At 46.1% G+C, this 17,786-nt stretch overlaps 1 non-coding gene across 1 annotated transcript; it reads right to left on the minus strand.

The window, feature by feature from the left end:
* Positions 1–17,440: 17,440 nt before the first annotated feature.
* LOC114677767 (U4 spliceosomal RNA) lies at positions 17,441–17,579 on the minus strand. The gene has a single exon (XR_003729214.2). It is a non-coding gene; the product is annotated as a U4 spliceosomal RNA (small nuclear RNA).
* Between the last annotated feature and the right edge of the window lie 207 nt (positions 17,580–17,786).

Below are 17,786 nucleotides of genomic sequence, written 5' to 3' on the forward strand. Positions count from 1 at the left end.
ACTAAACCCAGTAAACAAGGTGCTTATTTTTCTTGATTCTGGTTGGCCTTAATTCTTTCCCTGGTTCTAGAAGACGCTACATGTCTTATGGCCTGCCAAAATTAGGACTATCCCCCCACTTCTTGAAAAGACATTTTTATTTTAATCTTTCTAACCACAACACAGATGATACAGGACTAACAAGATACAATTTTGTATCTTTTCCATTACATGGAAAATAAAGGAAAATAAAGATTCCTTTATTTTCCATTAAATGCAGTGCAAAGTAAATCTAAATATTAACTACACTGCTCTTGCCTTTTCCCAGAGGTAAGAAGCCTTTTATGATTCAAACTATTGTGTGTCTTGAAGCCTCCTGCCTCTCTGTGTAGTGGTCCTCATTGTCCCTGGGAACCTCCTCTTCCTTAAGTGATGACGTCCCCAAGGTTCTGACCCATCGTCTTTCCACTCTCACCCTCTACCTGGGCCATATATTTCACCCCATGGCTTAGGCCCAATAATATAACTGCATCCTTGATGTCTAGCCTTGCAAAACCTTTGACTAATTTAGACCAAATGCATACATTTTGAAGATGTTATGTGATTTTATTAATAATCTTTAAAACCATCTTTATTTACCAAAGATCACTGAAGTCACATGAACTAAAAGGCCTTAAAATTTCAATTTATCAGCCTGGCACAGTGCCTTACACCTATAATCCCAGCACTTTGGGAGGCCGAGGTAGGCGGATCACAAGGTCAAGAGATCAAGACCATCCTGGCCAACGTGGTGAAACCCCGGCTCTACTAAAAATACAAAAATTAGCTGGGCATGGTGGTGTGCCTCCGTAGTCTCAGCTACTCAGGAGGCTGAGGCAGGAGAATCGTTTGAACCCAGGAGGTGGAAGTTGCGGTGAGTTGAGATCATGCCACTGCACTCCAGCCTGATGACAGAGCGAGACTCTGTATTTAAAAAAAAAACAAAACTATTTCTCTGATAAAATGTTTAAGTGCTTATTTTTCTAAAAGTCATTAATTACAGCTTTTTCATATATTTTGGAAGTAAAATATCACAAACACATGACACCTAGTATAAACACACAGACATACACACACACAGAAGCAGATATTCTAGATTTGTAAGAGTCTTCATGTGCCAGTTTTTAAAGTTTCTCATCCTCATTTTGGACATTCTCTTGACTACCTGTTCCCTGCCCTAAATAACTGTCAGCTATGCCATTCCAAATCTGTATTTCTGAAGGAACAATTTTTAGGTGAAATGAAATAGAAAGTTCATACTTTACTTAAACCAAGGAAAAATGTTATGAGTAAAAGTTCAGTTAAGATGGCCAGGAAGCTGTGCATGGTGGCTCATGCCTGTAATCCCAGCACTTAGAGAGGTCAAGGCAGGAGGATTACTTGAGCCCGAGAGCTCAAGACCAGCCTGGGCAACATGGCAAGACCCTATCTCTACAAAAACATACAAAAATTAGCTGGACATAGTGGCATAGCCTGTGGTCTCAGCTGCTTGGGAGGCTGAGATGGGAGGATCGCTTGAGCCCAGGAGGTCAAGGCTGCAGTAAGCTATGTTCTTGCCACTGCATTCCAGCCTGGGTGACAGAGCAAGACCCTATCTCAAAAAAAGAAAAAGAAAAAAGATGGTTAGGAAAACAGACACACTTGCCCACTGAAATTTTTTAAAGATGTTAGTTTCTTAATTGAATTACTAGCTTTAGGGTGGAGCCCTTTAAGGAACAGGGCCAGGAAAGTATGCAGTTTCTAGGGCCTAATAAGCAGGCACAGCTGGAAGGCAAAACAGATCTCCGAAGTTAAGGATCCAACTTTTACACTGAATCCTGGGTCCTGAAAAGAGGAGAACACCACAGAACAAGACAGTGCAATGCTTTTACAGTGTACTTCACCGTAAGGACATCCCCCTGAGGCTGGTGGGCAACCCAATAGCAATCAACCTATTCTGTAATCACCTAATGCTCCATGGGAGTCTTAGGCCTCATTCCATACCTTCTAGGTGCCCCAAAGCATGCTTTTCTTATCTAAATGTGCAAAAAAAAGCAGTACCACCCTGTAGTAATAACTACTCACTGTAAACAACTGCCAATAGCCATCTCTAAAAATATATTTCTTTCCTAGCTTTTACATACCAAGGTTAAAATTTAAGCAGACAGAATTCAGTTGATTAAGAAGTTTTTACAGAGAGAGAGCAGAGGCTTTAAAACAATGTATGTACACATCCATCCTAAATCAATTTTAATTAAGTTGACTTTTAACTATAGAGCTCTTGAAGAAAATTCTTTCAGATCTCTTATTACCAGTTTTTAGCTGGGAGAAACAGCCAATATTTCTGGCTTTTGAACTCTACCAAGCATAACCTCCCACCTGAAACCAATGAGCCTTCACTAGGGTTATGACTTAACCACGGATGCACAAGGTATCTCCAAAGAGGTGCCAAGCAGTTTTTACAAGATCTAGAATCACCCCAAAGTATCTCAGAGAAAGGAAAATTCAAGACAGGAAACCAGAAGCTGTCCATCAATTAATGGCAAAAAAAAGTCCCACAAATACAGAACCAGAAAGGACTCATTCCCTAAGCTGGGAAGTGATCCCAGGCCACCACGGTAAAAGGGCAGAGACTTAGCTACTGAGCTACAGCATAGGGTGGTTGCCAGTGCTCTTCCCAGAAAGAATCTAGAGCAGTCATTTCCAAGCTTGCAAATAATTTTAACTGCTCAAGAGAATTTTTAAGGCTACCCATGACACTATTATTTAACCTTCCTTCAATTGTTTTAGATAAGAGATCTCTAAAATCCTTTTTCTTTCAATGGTGTACTTAGTTCCAGTAGAGACTCAAACACCTTTGTTAAATTGCAGATGGTAATTTTCCAGGTTTTTGCCGTATAAGCAAGAGGTATTCCTAGAGGAGGCATTCCCCAAGTATTCCTTCTCAGCAATGGGTTTAAGATAGCAAAATACAACAAAAGTCCTGTAGAGATAGGACTATTTTTTTGTCCTAATAAATCCAACCAGCAGAGATGGGACCTTTTAAGACAAAACTCACCTAAGGGCTGGACACATTCAGGACGAAGAGTGTACTAATGTGTCTGAGACTCCCAGGCCTCTCAGACCAGCCACCTGACTTGAACCCAAGAATTCCCACCCTCTAGATGGCAGAGATCAAGAGAGAGAAGTACCCCTACATGGTTACAAAGTCAAGCTCTCAACCACATAAAACATGAGGGAAATCTCATCCAGTTGTTTCAAGGACCTGTAGCAAAGTTTGTAACCGACCAGTCTGCAGGGCTGGCTTGAACAGCAGGCTTACAGGGATCCTAGACCTGTGTTCTATCCTATGGATCCTTCTCCATGACAGAACGACACAAAAAGGCAAAGACAAAGGAAGATGGCAAAAAAGGTGATTTCTGAGAAGGGGCCAACAATACGAATATTTATAGTTCAAAGTACCAAAAGTACACAAGACTCACTACAACCTAAGACTAGTCACACAAATCTTCTTCCCTATTAATCAAAACTTTGCAGAGGAGACAAACCGTGAGTTTTATTATTTACTCAACTTATTTGCACAGAGAGAGAAAGGCCAGAGGCTAACTGGTAAGAAATTAGATTTTTACCAGCTTGTCAGGTTTCTGGCTTCCCTTTCTCAGCTGCTTCCAGAAGAGCAGAGCGGCTTTTGATGACCCTGCTTGCTGCACCACAGCTGTGGGGGCCAAGCCACATTACAAAAGAAAAATCATTCCTTTTCTTTTCATGGAACCACAGGCAAAAGGCTCCCAGTTTTGCAAGAGGCAGCCCAACAGGTTGTATGGGGGAGCTAAATTAACATTCCCCATTCCAACCGGAGTTATACACACATGTCAAAACACAGACACTAGTCACTGCTCAGTGCCCAAGTATCAACCTGGCAAGGCTCAAACTTGCCCCCATTGGCCCCTATCTGAGTCTCCTCTCGAATATAAGATTCATGGTGGTAGGGCATATTAAGAAAGCCTGGCAGGCCATGTGCAGTGGCTCACGCCTGTAATCCTAGCACTTCGGGAGGCTGAGGTGGGCAGATCACCTGAGGTCAGGAGTTCAAAACCAGCCTGGCCAACATGGTGAAACTCTGTCTCTACTAAAAATACAAAATTAGCCAGATGTGGTGGCATGCGCCTGTAATCCCAGCTACTCAGGGGGCTGAGGCAGGAGAATCGTTTGAACCTGGGAGGCAGAGGTTGCAGTGAGCCGAGATCGCGCCACTACACTCCAGCCTGGGTGATAGAGTGAGACTCCATTCCCCCGCAAAAAAAGTGCCAGAACTAGAATGAAGCTGTTTTCTCTGCTATGTCTTACCGTGTTCCTTCCAGTGTAATTTACTGTCAAAGTCTAACATTGTGCCCAATGGCAAAGAAGAAATGTTTATAGGGTCCAGCTCCAGAACCACAAGGCAGGAGAAAGATGGAGTGCATTTGGAACAAAGATGCAATACAATAATATTGGGTACCATTCACACCTTTGGCTGCACAGTTTTCATATTACACATATTTGAAATTTTTTTTTTTTTTTTCAGACAGAGTCTTGCCCTGTCACTCAGGTCAGAGTGGCAGGATCTCGGCTCACTGCAACCTCTGCCTCCCAGGTTCAAGCGATTCTCCTGCCTCAGCCTCCCAAGTAGCTGGGATTACAGGCGCCCACCATCACCCCAGCTAATTTTTTGTATTTTTAGTAGAAATGGGGTTTTGCCATGTTGGCCAGGCTGGTCTGGAACTCCTGACCTCAGGTGATCTGCCCGCCTCGGCCTCCCAAGGTTCTGGGATTACAGGCATAAGCCACCATGCCCAGCCTGAACTTTCATACAACAATGAAATAATTCTCTATTTTCACCAATCAAGACAAAGCTACCTTATAAGTGAAGAAGTTCTCACTCTGTCCCCAAAATAATGACAGAGCCCTAGTCATTATATAGTTCAATATAGAACTATATTATTTACTCTTCAAATTCAGTCACAGTATCCTTGACTATATATACTCTTACCAAAAGGACTATATTACAACATAACTTCCAACAATTTGTATATAAAATCTTAAGTGTAAGGAGAAGAGAAAGAAAATTGTTAATACATACAAATAAACACATACACACGAGAAGCAAAGAGAAAATATGGAAAGCTATTACATCCTTTTTTCTGCAGTTGGTCACAAGACTAGAATTGATATTTATGCCTTCCTTCTTGCAGTTCCCATTCCATCCCTTCTCACCTTCAGTTCAGCCAGAACCACAGCTGGTCAGAGTTCCTTACCTGTTAGAGTGAACACTCCTTCATTTCTGAAGGGTCCAGGTCCTCAATAGTCCTGCCTCTTTTCGTTTGCTGTGGTTTCCATTAACCCTTACCATTGGACTTGGAAGTACTAGTACATTGATTAACAGAAAGCATGCTTGTGGTCAAAGCTTTCTGCAATTCACCTGTTTATGAAAAGTCTCTACTTCATTTATGTCTTACTCTGGCAGCAGTTCTCTTCTTTTCACGGTTGTAGTGATGACATAAAAAGGGAACTCAGTCCCTTATCCTTAATTCCCTGAGTTAACGCACCTTAGCTTTATCACAGGTAGCAGAAACTTACTGAGGCTTGGAAAGAAGATGTGTTTACTTCGTCCCAGAAGAAGAAACGTATAAAGTACAATATTAGGCTGGGCACGGTGGCTCACACCCGTAATCCCAGGACTGTGGGAAGCCAAGATGGGAGGATCACATGAGCCCAGGGGTTCAAGACCAGCCAGGGCAACATAGTGATACCTTCTCTCTACTAAAAATTTTTTTTAAAAAATAGCCAGGCATGGTGACATGTGCCTGTAGTCCCAGCTAGTTGGGAAGTTGAGGCAGGAGGATTGTTTGAGCCCTGCATTCCACCACTGCACTCTGGCCTAAGTGACAAAGTGAGACCTTGTCTCCAAAACAAAGAAAAAGCAAAAAAAAAAAAAAGTGCAATATTAGATTTAGATTCCTCTCATCTTACAAGTCCATAAGCCACCATTTCCCCAGATATTTTTGGATGACCAACTTTTCTGGTCAGATAGTCCAGACCCCACAGAATAGAGCTGGAGACCATCCTCAATCTCTGGATCCCCCTGAGCAAACTCAAATTGGATAAAGCAAACTCCTCTTTGTTCTGAAGAATAATTCAGCCCTCAGGCCCTTTTCCTATCCAAACACTATAAAAATCTCATGAAATTTTTTTTGAGACAGTGTCTCTGTCGCCAAGGGTGGTGTGCAGTGAGGCAATCTCGGCAGAATGTGCAGCACCATATCTGGCTAATTTTTTTTTTTAATTTTAGTAGAGATGGGGTTTCACCATGTTGGCCAGGCTGGTCTCAAACTCCTGGCCTCAAGTGATCCACCCACCTTGGCCTCCCAAAGTGCTGGGATTATAGGCACCAGCCACCACACCCAGCCCTATTAAATATTTTTTAATACCAAAAGAAAAATGAGTTTCGTAGTTAACTTCAGCCTACCCCAGATCAATTCGAACAACATTCAACTTTTGTCTTCTGCTTTCTGAACACAAGGCATGAGCTGACTATTCTCATAACCACACACCCCGGGAGTCTGTATCCTGAACAGGAGGACAAGGCTCCTACGGCCAGCTAAGACTTACCTCAGAGGCTTTTGCCACAAGAAGTCTGTAGCTCCTAGAAGAGCCACAGTGAAGAGTCGGGGCAGTGATAAGGCCCTGTGGGGGCACAGCCTCAGGTTTCCAGAGGAGTAATGGACATTTGACCCCTGGGGGAGCACCATCAACACCTGAGCTTGAGCTGATCCCCTCCCCTGGGGACCTCTCTGGCTCCTCCAAAGAAGAATTGTTAGGGGGCACAGGGAGCCCCTCAGGCCCACTTACCACAGAGCAGATGGTCAGGGATACATTTCCTGACCTTAACATGAAGTATGGAAAGAGGGTTTCAGAGAAGGAAGTCGGAGAGAAGGAGAAAATGTGGGACCCATCAATCATGTTATGGAAGGAGACATCCCCTTCACTGGAACCCAGGAAAACTCCCACCTTATAGGAAATCTGCCTACGGTATAGCAAAGTATCAGGTTCAGTTCTGGCACAATATCCATTGTCATATCACCCCACAACCCAGAACCCCTTATCTGGGGACTCTTTGTACCAATCTGTCCTTTTCACATCTTCCCTACAGATCCCCAGAGTCCACTCACTGCTGTCTCCATGCTTGACCTCCACCTCCTAGTAACATCACCCTGATGTGATGCCCTCAAGGCCCAACATGCTATAGGTGCCATCTGAGCCCCTATGGGTGTCCTTCCAGGTCACACTCTTCTTTTCATGAGAGGTGGCAAGGCTGGGATGGGCAGAGCCTGGATCCAGAGTGACAGACCCTGCAGAGAGTTACCAATCACACGAGGCCCTCCCCTGCCCCATAACAAGGGTGCGCAACACCTCCCCCCTCACCCCCCACCACCCCACTGCCAAGCCACTTAGCTGCCTGGGGGAGGTATAACCCCCTGAGATAAGAGCTTTGTGACTCAAGCCCATGCTTTCCACGCAGAAGAAGCAACCAAAAGGCTGATTTGGGGATTAGATATGTCACAGGCTCCTTGAAGACCAGCCCCAGTTTTATGACTGTCACCTCCACCACCCACCCAATCATTACTGATAGTGCCAGCATCTGCGTCATCACAGAGAACTGAAGGAGGAGCCGGAAGCCAAGGGGGCAGCAGGAGGAGCACCCAGAAAGAACACAAAGTCACTCACAGGCCTGGAACTGTTCTTTCCGCCAGTCTACAAGAGAACCACGCATTTCATATCAGGGATTTGCAGAGACCGTACACACTACAGTCAACACCTAATCTTTTGAAGCAGTGATGCAGGAGTTATAGGGGAAAATGTGTTTGAAAATATTCCAGTGATGTATTTTTTTCTTTCTCACACACACTTGCACACACACACACACACACACAAATCGATTGTGCTGCGGCCTTCCCATGATGGCTAAGCCATAAAGCTTAACACTCAGTGATTAAGAGTCTGGATACCGACCTGGACAGAAAATTCACTGTCCAGAGTCAACTGTAAAATTATGCTTTTCAAATCCCTAGCCATGCAATCATCCTGAAAGCTAAGTTGTTTGGGTTTTGTTTTATTTTTTTTTTTTTTTTTGAAAGAAGTGGGGAGATTGAAATTTCTAAGACCTTCATTTACTTATGAAGAAGTGACTGAGGTGAACTTGAACTTGTAGGTGGCCTCTAAGCCATGGGCAGAGAGAGAATTACATCTGGCTGAGCTGAACTTGGAGCATGACTGTAAACCATGAATGGAGAGAACACAGGATACAGAATAAGAGAAATCTTGCCCGATTAGAAAGCAATGGAGAGGTTTCTATGATGGGAGAGAGAGAAGTTCAAAGCAGAGAACTCATCCAGTGAGAGGTCATATGGTAGTGATATTTCTCTCCCTTTTCACAGACTGGTGGGAGCAAAAACATTCCTACAGATACAGGAGAACTCAAAAACATTAGATATAGTCACCTCCCCCTCCAAGAATTGCTCAAAGAGGTAGAAAGCTTCCAGAAGAAATCTCACTGTGATAGGCCTCCAAAAATGTCCAGGTCCCAGCCCCAGAATGTGTGAATATGTTACATACATGGCAATGGGAACTTCATAAATGTGATAAAGGTTATGAACCCTGAGATGGAGAGATTATCCTGGATTATCCAGGTGGGTCCAGCCTAATCACATGAACCCTAGAAAGTAAAGACTTTTCTAGGCTGTGGTCGGAGAAATAGATGTATTCACAGAAGCAGGGCTGCAGACATGCTGTGTTGCCAGTTTTGAAAGAGACCCACAAATCAAAGAAAGCAGATGGCCTCTGGAAGCTGGGAAAGACCCGAGGCTCCCGAAAGGAACTCAGCCTTGTCTACATCTTATCGGACTTCTGACCTACAGAGCTGTAAGATAATAAATCTGATGGTTTAAGCCACTAAGTTTGTGGTAATTTGTCATGGCAGCAAATAGAAAACAAATAAACCCACATAGGGCAGGTGCCATCTCCAACAAGGAACAAGGCACCGACAGAGGAAGGTGTCAGGAGAGAGGAGGAAGTTCCCCATCATCTGCACATGGAAAGCTGAGGACCCAGAAAATCTCACATGTTCTGCTGGAAAGTGGAGAGGCAGAGGGGTGCCCCGAGAGCCGGTGGACCAGGGAAGGCCTGGGGTCGGTGGAAGAAGCCATATCAATTCTGCATCCAGGGAAAAGTTGCTCAGACCAGGAACTTTGGGTCAAGGGAGGAAGAACTAACAATATCCCCAAACAGCCAGATGGGACCTGCCCATTCTCAGCAGACACCAAACCAAGGACCTTAAGGATCAGATCATACCAGCCTCCCCAGGGTGAAGATCTACAATGACTAAGAGGGAAGCACAGGGTCGCTTCTCCGTGACTGTCCTAAGCACATATAATCTCCTCCAACCTCTATACTCCCTTTTGGAAAGAAGAAAGGAAGATCACTGACCAAAGCAAAGCCTATGTATGTCACAAGACCCCAAAATGTCTTTAGTTGGAGAGTTTTTGCCTCCAACAGGGTGAAGCCTCAGGAACAAGATTAGAACAATTAAAGAAATAAGTAAACAACATTTATCTTGCACATTTGGGTGTGTTTGTGACTACCATTGCCACTTACACAGGTTCAGTCAGATCAATCGGCATTTATATCTTCGCTTATTTGCTTGTTGGAAACAGAATCACATAAAATGGTTGCATGACCCAGGTGACCCTTTGAGAAAAGTGAACTTTAATTTACTTGTTTCTCACCAAGACATAAGTTGATACTGAACTGTAAATTTATATAGCATAACTTTAGAGATTACCAAAGAAGAAGAAGAAGGAGGAGGAGAAGGAGGTAGAAGACGAAAAAGAGAAGGAGGAGAGGAGAAAAGAGAACTGGGATTTAATTTTGAGACTCCAGTGTATAAAGTGCTATGCTGCACACTCTAATGCATTCTTCTCCTAATTTCCACAGCACATCTTTAGGCTACAAATTATTTTTCTAATTTAATGAATAAGGTGAGATCAGACATTTATCTACCTCACACTGTGAATCTGTCAGTACGAAAATGTTGACTCCAGTGTAATGGTAAACATAGTAAAATTAAAACATATGCATGCACTCCAGCCTGGGCGACAGGGCAAGACTCGATCTCAAAAAAATATATATATATGTGTATATATATATACACACACACACACACACACACGTATATACATATATATATGCAATCTAGATGGTGATGCAATCTACAGGCTATGGCTCACGCCTGTAATCCAAGCACTTTGAGAGGCAGAGGCGGGTGGATTGCCTGCGCTCAGGAGTTTGAGATCAGGCTGGCCAACATGGCGAAACCCCATTTCTATTAAAAACAAAAAACTAGCCAGGTGTAGTGGTGGGCACCTGTAATTCCAGCTACTTGGGAGGCTGAGGCAGGAGAATTGTTTGAACCCAGGAGGTGCAGGTTGCAGTGAGCTGAGACCGCACTACTGCACTCCAGCCTGGGTGACAGAGTGAGACTCTGTCTCAAAAAAAATAAGATATAATAATAAACATATGCAATATATACATTAAAACACATAGACTTTTATTCAGCATGAAGGGGAGATGGTAAAAGGAAACTATCTGATCCTCATTTTTTTATGAGAGAACCAGTCAAACTCCTTAGGTGTGTTCCTCGTGCATCTGGGCCCCAGCCTCCTTCATCCCATGGCTCACCCCTCTCTGTCTCTCAGTCTCTGTCCCTGACCATAGGCAGAATCATCCAGGGCAGGGGAAGGTCATGTCACACAGGCTCCCAGGCACAGATCCTAAACTCACCCTGTGTTAAAGAGTCCTCCAGGTAACCCTTCATTGCATTAGGACCCCTCCTCCAATACCCCTGCTCTGACCGCTGCTGGAAGGGTGAGATGGTCTCATTATCAAGACAAACTCAATTAAATGTTTACTTCAAAATTACTTAAAAATACATATGTCTTTACTGAAATCTCTTAAAGAGGTATCATGGAGGTAGTTACATTTCATGCACCCAGATAACCTGCAAATTCTCTTCACACTTCCCAGCTCAAAGCACCTTGGCTATGATTTTCAGCCACTCTTCCCCCACCCCAGGCCATCCAGAATCTCTACAGGTGTCCTGCATGTCTCCTCTCTCTTCCCCACCTAATCTTCTCCTCCCTGATTTGCTCCCCACCCTTTCTCAGGTAAATAGTTTTTAACCACTCTAGGTTTCTCCTTTTACAGTCTTCACACATTACTACTAAAAATCCCAACCAAGCACCAAGCCTACTGGGCGAAACAGAATTCTCTTATAAGCAGAGACAATGGTTGTGAATAATTTTTTTTTCTTTTTTTTCTTTTTTTTTTTTTTTTTGCGACGGAGTCTCACTCTGTCACCCAGGCTGGAGTGCTATGGCTCCATCTCAGCTCACTGCAAAGTCCACCACCCGGGTTCAAGTGATTCTCCTGCCTCAGCCTCCCAAGTAGCTGGGATTACAGGTGCGTGCCACCATGCCCAGCTAATCTTTGAATTTTTGGTAGAGACAGGATTTTGCCATGTTGACCAGGCTGGTCTTGAACTTCTGACCTCAAGTGATCTGCCTGCCTCAGCCTCCCACAGTGCTGGGATTACAGGCATGAGCACTGCGCCCAAACAGTTGTTAATAATTATAAGTTGCATTTTTATTTCTATAATACAAACATATACACAGAATTTCGCATGTAATGTCAGGTGGTTCACAGACCCCACCCCAGGACCGTAAACATCCTTTAGGTTCTAGACCCCAGATTCAGAACATTTGTTCTAAAGCAACTAATTTGTCAGCAACCAAGGAAGTTTAGAGGAAGAAACCCAGCTTGGACCGTGAGTTAGAGCATGAGGAAGCAGAGAGAAAACCAGTATCCTAGAGGCAGAAGACAGGGGAAAACAGGAAACCAAAACTGGACCAGAAAGTGTCGCAACTCTGGGGCAAGAGAGGTAAAGAATCAAGGACTCCCAAAGGAAAATCTGATCCCTGAAAGTGCAAGCATAATTTCTAAAATCTTGAGACCATTAATTCCTGATCTACCCAGTCATTACACTGCTCCTGATTTCCTCACAGCTGAACTCTCCATTGTCACTACACCAGCGAGAAGCATCAGCAGAACAGGTGTTTTCAGAGGGTTTCGGTAACCGTAAGTGACCTGCAGTAGAGGAAGGGCCAAAAATTGTGGCTGACCTGTGTTCCCAAGGAGGAGTCCCTGCAGTCTTCCAACAGAGGCTACAAGACTGACAAAGAGAGCAGGGACACCAACCCCATTCTAGGGTGGGGATCACTGACAGAGAAGAGGACAGGACAGAGGCTGGGGGACGTAAGACCAAAGGAAACATCAGTCACTTACCCACGTACAGCTGGGCCTTCCTCCAGGCTGAAAGGGAACACGGCCTGGTGAGACCTCAGCCAGAGCGAGCCTGCTGAGCGTGGTTCTACCGGCCCTTGCCTCCTCTCTGTTTGAATGGTGAGACTGTCCGTAGGAGGAGAGGGCTGGGCAGCAGGCCGCTGTGGGAAATTCCCTGACACAGGGCAGGAAGCCTGCATTAGGGGCTGAGTTCCACCACTGTCCGGCTACTCAATGACCTTTGACTGTCGAATGGCTGTCTGTGCCTCAGAAACCTCAAAACTTCATAATCTATCTTCATTCAGTTTTGCTTCTAAGAATTAAACTTATACTATATGTGAAAATATTTTAGGGAATAAAATTATAATTATTCCACAATTGTAAGAAAGCATTATTATGGCTTTTTCTAGCAAAGATATATTTGGGAAATTCCTGGAAAGGAGGAGTGATTTAAGGACATGGATGCGAGGTGAGTTCTGGGGTGAACATGGCCAGCCTTTAGCAGATAAAACTTTTTTTTTTTCTTTTTCTTTTTTTTTGAGATAGAGTCTCACTCGTCGCCCAGGCTGGAGTGCGGTGGCACCGTATCGGCTCACTGCAAGCTCCGTCTCCTGGGTTCAAGCAATTCTCCCGCCTCAGCCTCCCGAGTAGCTGGGATTACAGGCGCCCACCACCACACCTGGCTAATTTTTTTATATTTTTAGTAGAGACAGGGTTTCACCATGTTGGCCAGGCTGGTCTTGAACTCCTGACCTCAGGTGAGCTGCCCATCTGGGCCTCCCAAAGTCCTGGGATTACAGGCGTGGGCCACTGCACCCGGCCCAGATGAAACCTTTCTAAAGATAAGCACCGCTATCCTGGGGAGCATCAGCTCATCCCACCGCATTCCCATGTGAGGTCAGCAGTCCAGTCCTTTCCCCATCACTTTCTGTTCAGCACCTTCAGGAGCGGGAGAAAAAAGACTCCCTGGATAGCGTTGTGGGGTCGGGAGGGGAGGTCACACTCCAGAACTTATGTGTTTATATAACTCATTTATTTATATATAGCTCAATTTATTTATTTATATGGCTCATTTAATAAAACATCAGAGCATCTGGCTTATAGCTACCAGAAGCAGACCAAGAATCAGATGCATTGAAAGCTAAAAAATGAACAATATGGTGGGCAGGCCAGGGTTGGACCAAGACCCATGATGCATAACAGGCTGCAGGGGTCACCGTCACACCCAGGTCCCAGGCACTGGGTGGGAAACAGCTGCCCAGATGTGGGAAAGCCCACGGAGCAGGGTCTACCTCCCACCAGCTTCCATTTCTGTCCCCAGAGAAGGGGGTCCACATGTCTGAACCTAGACAGACATCTGGGCATAGGTGGGACAAGAGACCAAGGGACATCTGGAGAGTTACTCACTAGCCAGGTGAGCTGCCTTCCTCCAGTCTGAAAGGCAACACACAGGAAACAGGTGAGCTAAGAACCGGAACATCTCCTACAAAGGGGACACGGAGAGCCCAACAGGGAAAGCAGAACTTACAAGATCTGCCTTGAGTTCATCTGAAAGAGAGTGAAAAAGGCATGAACTCCCATCCCTAAGAAAAGGAAAGACTGTGCCTAGAAAATCCACAAAAAAGTACTTTTCTGTATCTAAGAGGAATTTCTAATCCCAGACCCAGCAGAGCCTCCACGGCTCCAGCAGTCCTCTCCGGATCCCCTCAGTCACCTGCTCTGGGCCCCGGGCCCTGGGTCTCCCCAGCCAGCTGGCCCCACAGACTCTCAGTCCCAGCTGCTGTACTTGCCAGCCTTGGCCCTGCCTTGCCGCCAGCCTTCAGAGCCCCCTCCTTTGTCCATCGCTCCTCCTCCTTAGTCCGGTGCAGAGTCTCCTGTTCCTGCTGCTCCTTTGTGGAACGTTCTCTCATGATAAAATAGCCAGCCCCAAAGAGGAGGAGCCCCAGTATGATCAGATTCGCAGTGAAAGCTGGCTTCCAGGGAGAGGCCTGAGGGCAGCACAGCTCTGTGGCCCAGGCAGACACCCAGTCAGCGGGGAGGGGAACACCCCAGGACAGCCAGCCCAGCACCCCCAGGGATACCAGCCCCTCCCTCTGGCCCTGCTGGGAGGGAGGAGCAGTGCTGACCTGGGACGAAAATGGCCATTTCCTTCTCCTGGCCCAGGATAGGGTTGAGGATGGAGCAGGTGACTTTCCTCACAGAGCTGTCTCTCACCAACAGAGCGGCCGCCACACTGAACAGCCCTTCAGCATCTTGGGCCTGGGCCTCAGAGAATGCCAGGAACTTCCCTCCCCTGCTGTGTCTCCACTGACATTGCTCCACCGCACCTGGGGCTCCGGGAACCACCTCAAGGCCGTACACACCACATGGATCCCATTCTCTGGCCCTTCAATGCGCACTTGAGACACAGAGCCCATCTCTGCAGGAGGGAAGCTGTGGAGCCCAGGAAGGCCCCCTTGGGCCCTGGGACCCCAGCAGTGCCTGCGTGTTGCGCAACTCCCAGGGGAGCCATTCACATGCATTCTGGGGGTCCTATGGGAAGGCCGGCCCCTGGAGGGGGCAAGGTAGTAGCCCTGCCACGGGCACAGAATAAAGAAGCACAGGGACCCATAGAGGGGCACAGAGGTCGGGGCTCTTCTCCCCAACCACTAACACGAAAATCTGAGGCCCAGAAGAAACAGGAGGAATTTTGTCCCAGCCTTCCACCTAGCACCTCCACCCTTCTTGCCTCACACACCCTCCTGGGCATCTTTTCTCATGCCCTCTGCCTGTCTTAGTAAACCACTTCCAAAATTATATTGATTGACATCCCTGTCTCCCAAACTTCCCTTCCTTACAACCACGTCTCTGTGAGCTATCTCTCCACCACGATTTCTCACATACGCTTCCAACCCAAAATAGACCTGAAGTCATAATTTTTCTCCAGCTGTGGTAAATTGATTATAATAATATCCCCAGTTCTTCACTATTCTTTATGTCTAGCTCACCCTTTGCTGCATATGTTTTTGTGACTTCACACTCTGCCTCCAGGCTCAGTCATGTGACTTGATTTGGCAGATGAAAGTGAATGTGACTGAGCAGAGGTTTGAAAGGCACGTGCGGCATTGCTTTTACCCTCTGTCGAGTCCACGGGAAGCCTGTTCCTGGGCGAGCCACTGGAGCGTGAAGCCCAAGAAGCATCACTGGTCACCCCAGCCTTTCCAGCTGAAGCTGTCCTAGGTCAGCCAACAGCCAGTTGATCACCAGAAGTGTGAATAAACCCAGCCAAAGTCCACGTGGGATCTTTTCAGCTGACCGAAGATGTATAAGTGAACCCAGTTGAAATTAGCCAAGTCGGCTGAGCGCAGTGGCTCATACCTGTAATCCCAGCACTTTGGGAGGCCAAGGCGGGTAGATCACCTGAGGTCAGGAGTTTGAGACCAGCCTGGCCAACATGGTGAAACCCTGCCTCTACTAAAAATACAAAAATTAGGCAAATGTGGTGGTACACACCTGTAATCCCAGTTACTCGGGAGGCTGAGGCATGAGTATGGCTTGAACCTGGGAGGCGGAGGTTGCAGTGAGCCAAGATTGCCCCACTGCACTCCAGCCTGGGTGACAGAGCAAGACTCTGTCTCAAAAAAAAAAAGAAAGAAAGAAAGAAAGAAAGAAAGAAAGAAAGAAAGAAAGAAAGAAAGAAAGAAAGAAAGAAATTAGCCAAATCTAGTCCAGATTAGTTGAACTCCCTTAAATGCCCAAATTAAATACATATTTATTGCCATATGCCACTGAGATTTTATGACTGTTCATTACACAGCATCATTACAGCAACAGGTAATGGATGCACAATTAGCAATCCTCCTACACTAAACAAGAAGCCAAAGCAAACCCCTAGGAGTCTCTGCAATCCCCTCTTGCTCCTCCAAGCTCTCTGTGTCCCTAGATCTATTTACTAGGTTAAGTCTAGTTTGTAACCTCTCTGATATCTGACCCTCCTCTCCCAGCCCACTGCCCCTAGCCGCTGCCTGAGGTCAGGCAGTTATCCTCTCCACCTCAGAACTGCACCCCATGCTTCCAGTCTCATTGGCCTTGCATTCATCTTTCTCATAGCTGCCAAGAGAGTGTTCCCAGCACTGCTCTCTTTGCAAGTTCCTCAGCCCTGCATCCAAACTCCATTCCACAGTACATAAAGCCTCCACTGATCCAGAGACCGCCCTCCTCTCCAACCCGTCTCTCTCTACCTGCCCCACCCCACCAACTCCACCATCTGTGCCCTTCAGGGCCCACACTTCCACCCCAAGGACTATCTGGGTAACTGCTAACAGCCCCAATCACCAGGCTGTGTGCTCTCCCTGCCCTTTCGTGTTCTAGTCCATCCAGCTAAAGGACTCTCAGAACCTCATCTGGTGAGCTCATGTGCCGGCTCAGGTGTCCAGTCAGATGGCCTCCGCAGCCTGATGAGTTGAGCAGTAACAACTCTGAATCTGGGTGAGATCTTCTGACCACATGATGTGACCCAGAAATGATGTCAAAGAGACTCCCTCACTGGCCTGTGTTCCTGGCCCCAGGCCCTTCTATGAAAGACTCTCCACTTCTGTGATTCTCAGTCTCCAGCATGCGCCTGAGACACCAGGAGGGCTTGTAAAACAAATTGCTGGGCCCCACCCCAGAGCTTCTGGCTCAGCAACTTCTAAGGTGCTCCCAAGGATGCTGATGCTGTTGGCCCAGGGACCACACATTGAGAACCACAGCTCTAACCTGGCCTGTCTCGGGACAAGCCTGAAAACTGACCAAAGAGAAAACCAATATGTGGCCTGAATCAGAACTCTAATCATTCAACCACTTCCAGGAAATCTCCCACTCCCACTCCTAAGTTTATTAGTTTTTATACCATATTTTTCTCCTCCACTGAATTACATGTGCACTTAAAACCTAGAGCCAAATGCTTCTTCATTTAAAAAACCTGCCCTCATCACTCATAGGAGCCCCCAGTCATGGCAGGGTTGTTGGTTTTTTGTTTGTTTGTTTTCAGTCTCCACAGATACCAGCAAAAATTGTCAATGCAACTATATTTCAAGTCTTGATGGTAGATATTGGGAAAAATTTTCAATTAGCAATAATTGTACCTCAGATCAACCTCGTTGGCTATGACACTGCCACTGCACAAAGCTGGTCCAATCACAACACATTAAAGAGGAAAGTTTGGCCAGGCGCGGTGGCTCATGCCTGCAATCCCAGCACTTTGGGAGGCCAAGGCGGGCGGATCACGAGGTCGGGAGATCGAGACTATCCTGGCCAACATGGTGAAACCCCGTCTCTACTAAAATACAAAAAATTAGCTGGGCGTGGTGGCGCCCGCCTGTAGTCCCAGCTACTCG

The sequence above is a fragment of the Macaca mulatta genome, chromosome 4 (genome assembly GCF_049350105.2).
Source record: "Macaca mulatta isolate MMU2019108-1 chromosome 4, T2T-MMU8v2.0, whole genome shotgun sequence".
Lineage (NCBI taxonomy): Eukaryota > Metazoa > Chordata > Mammalia > Primates > Cercopithecidae > Macaca > Macaca mulatta.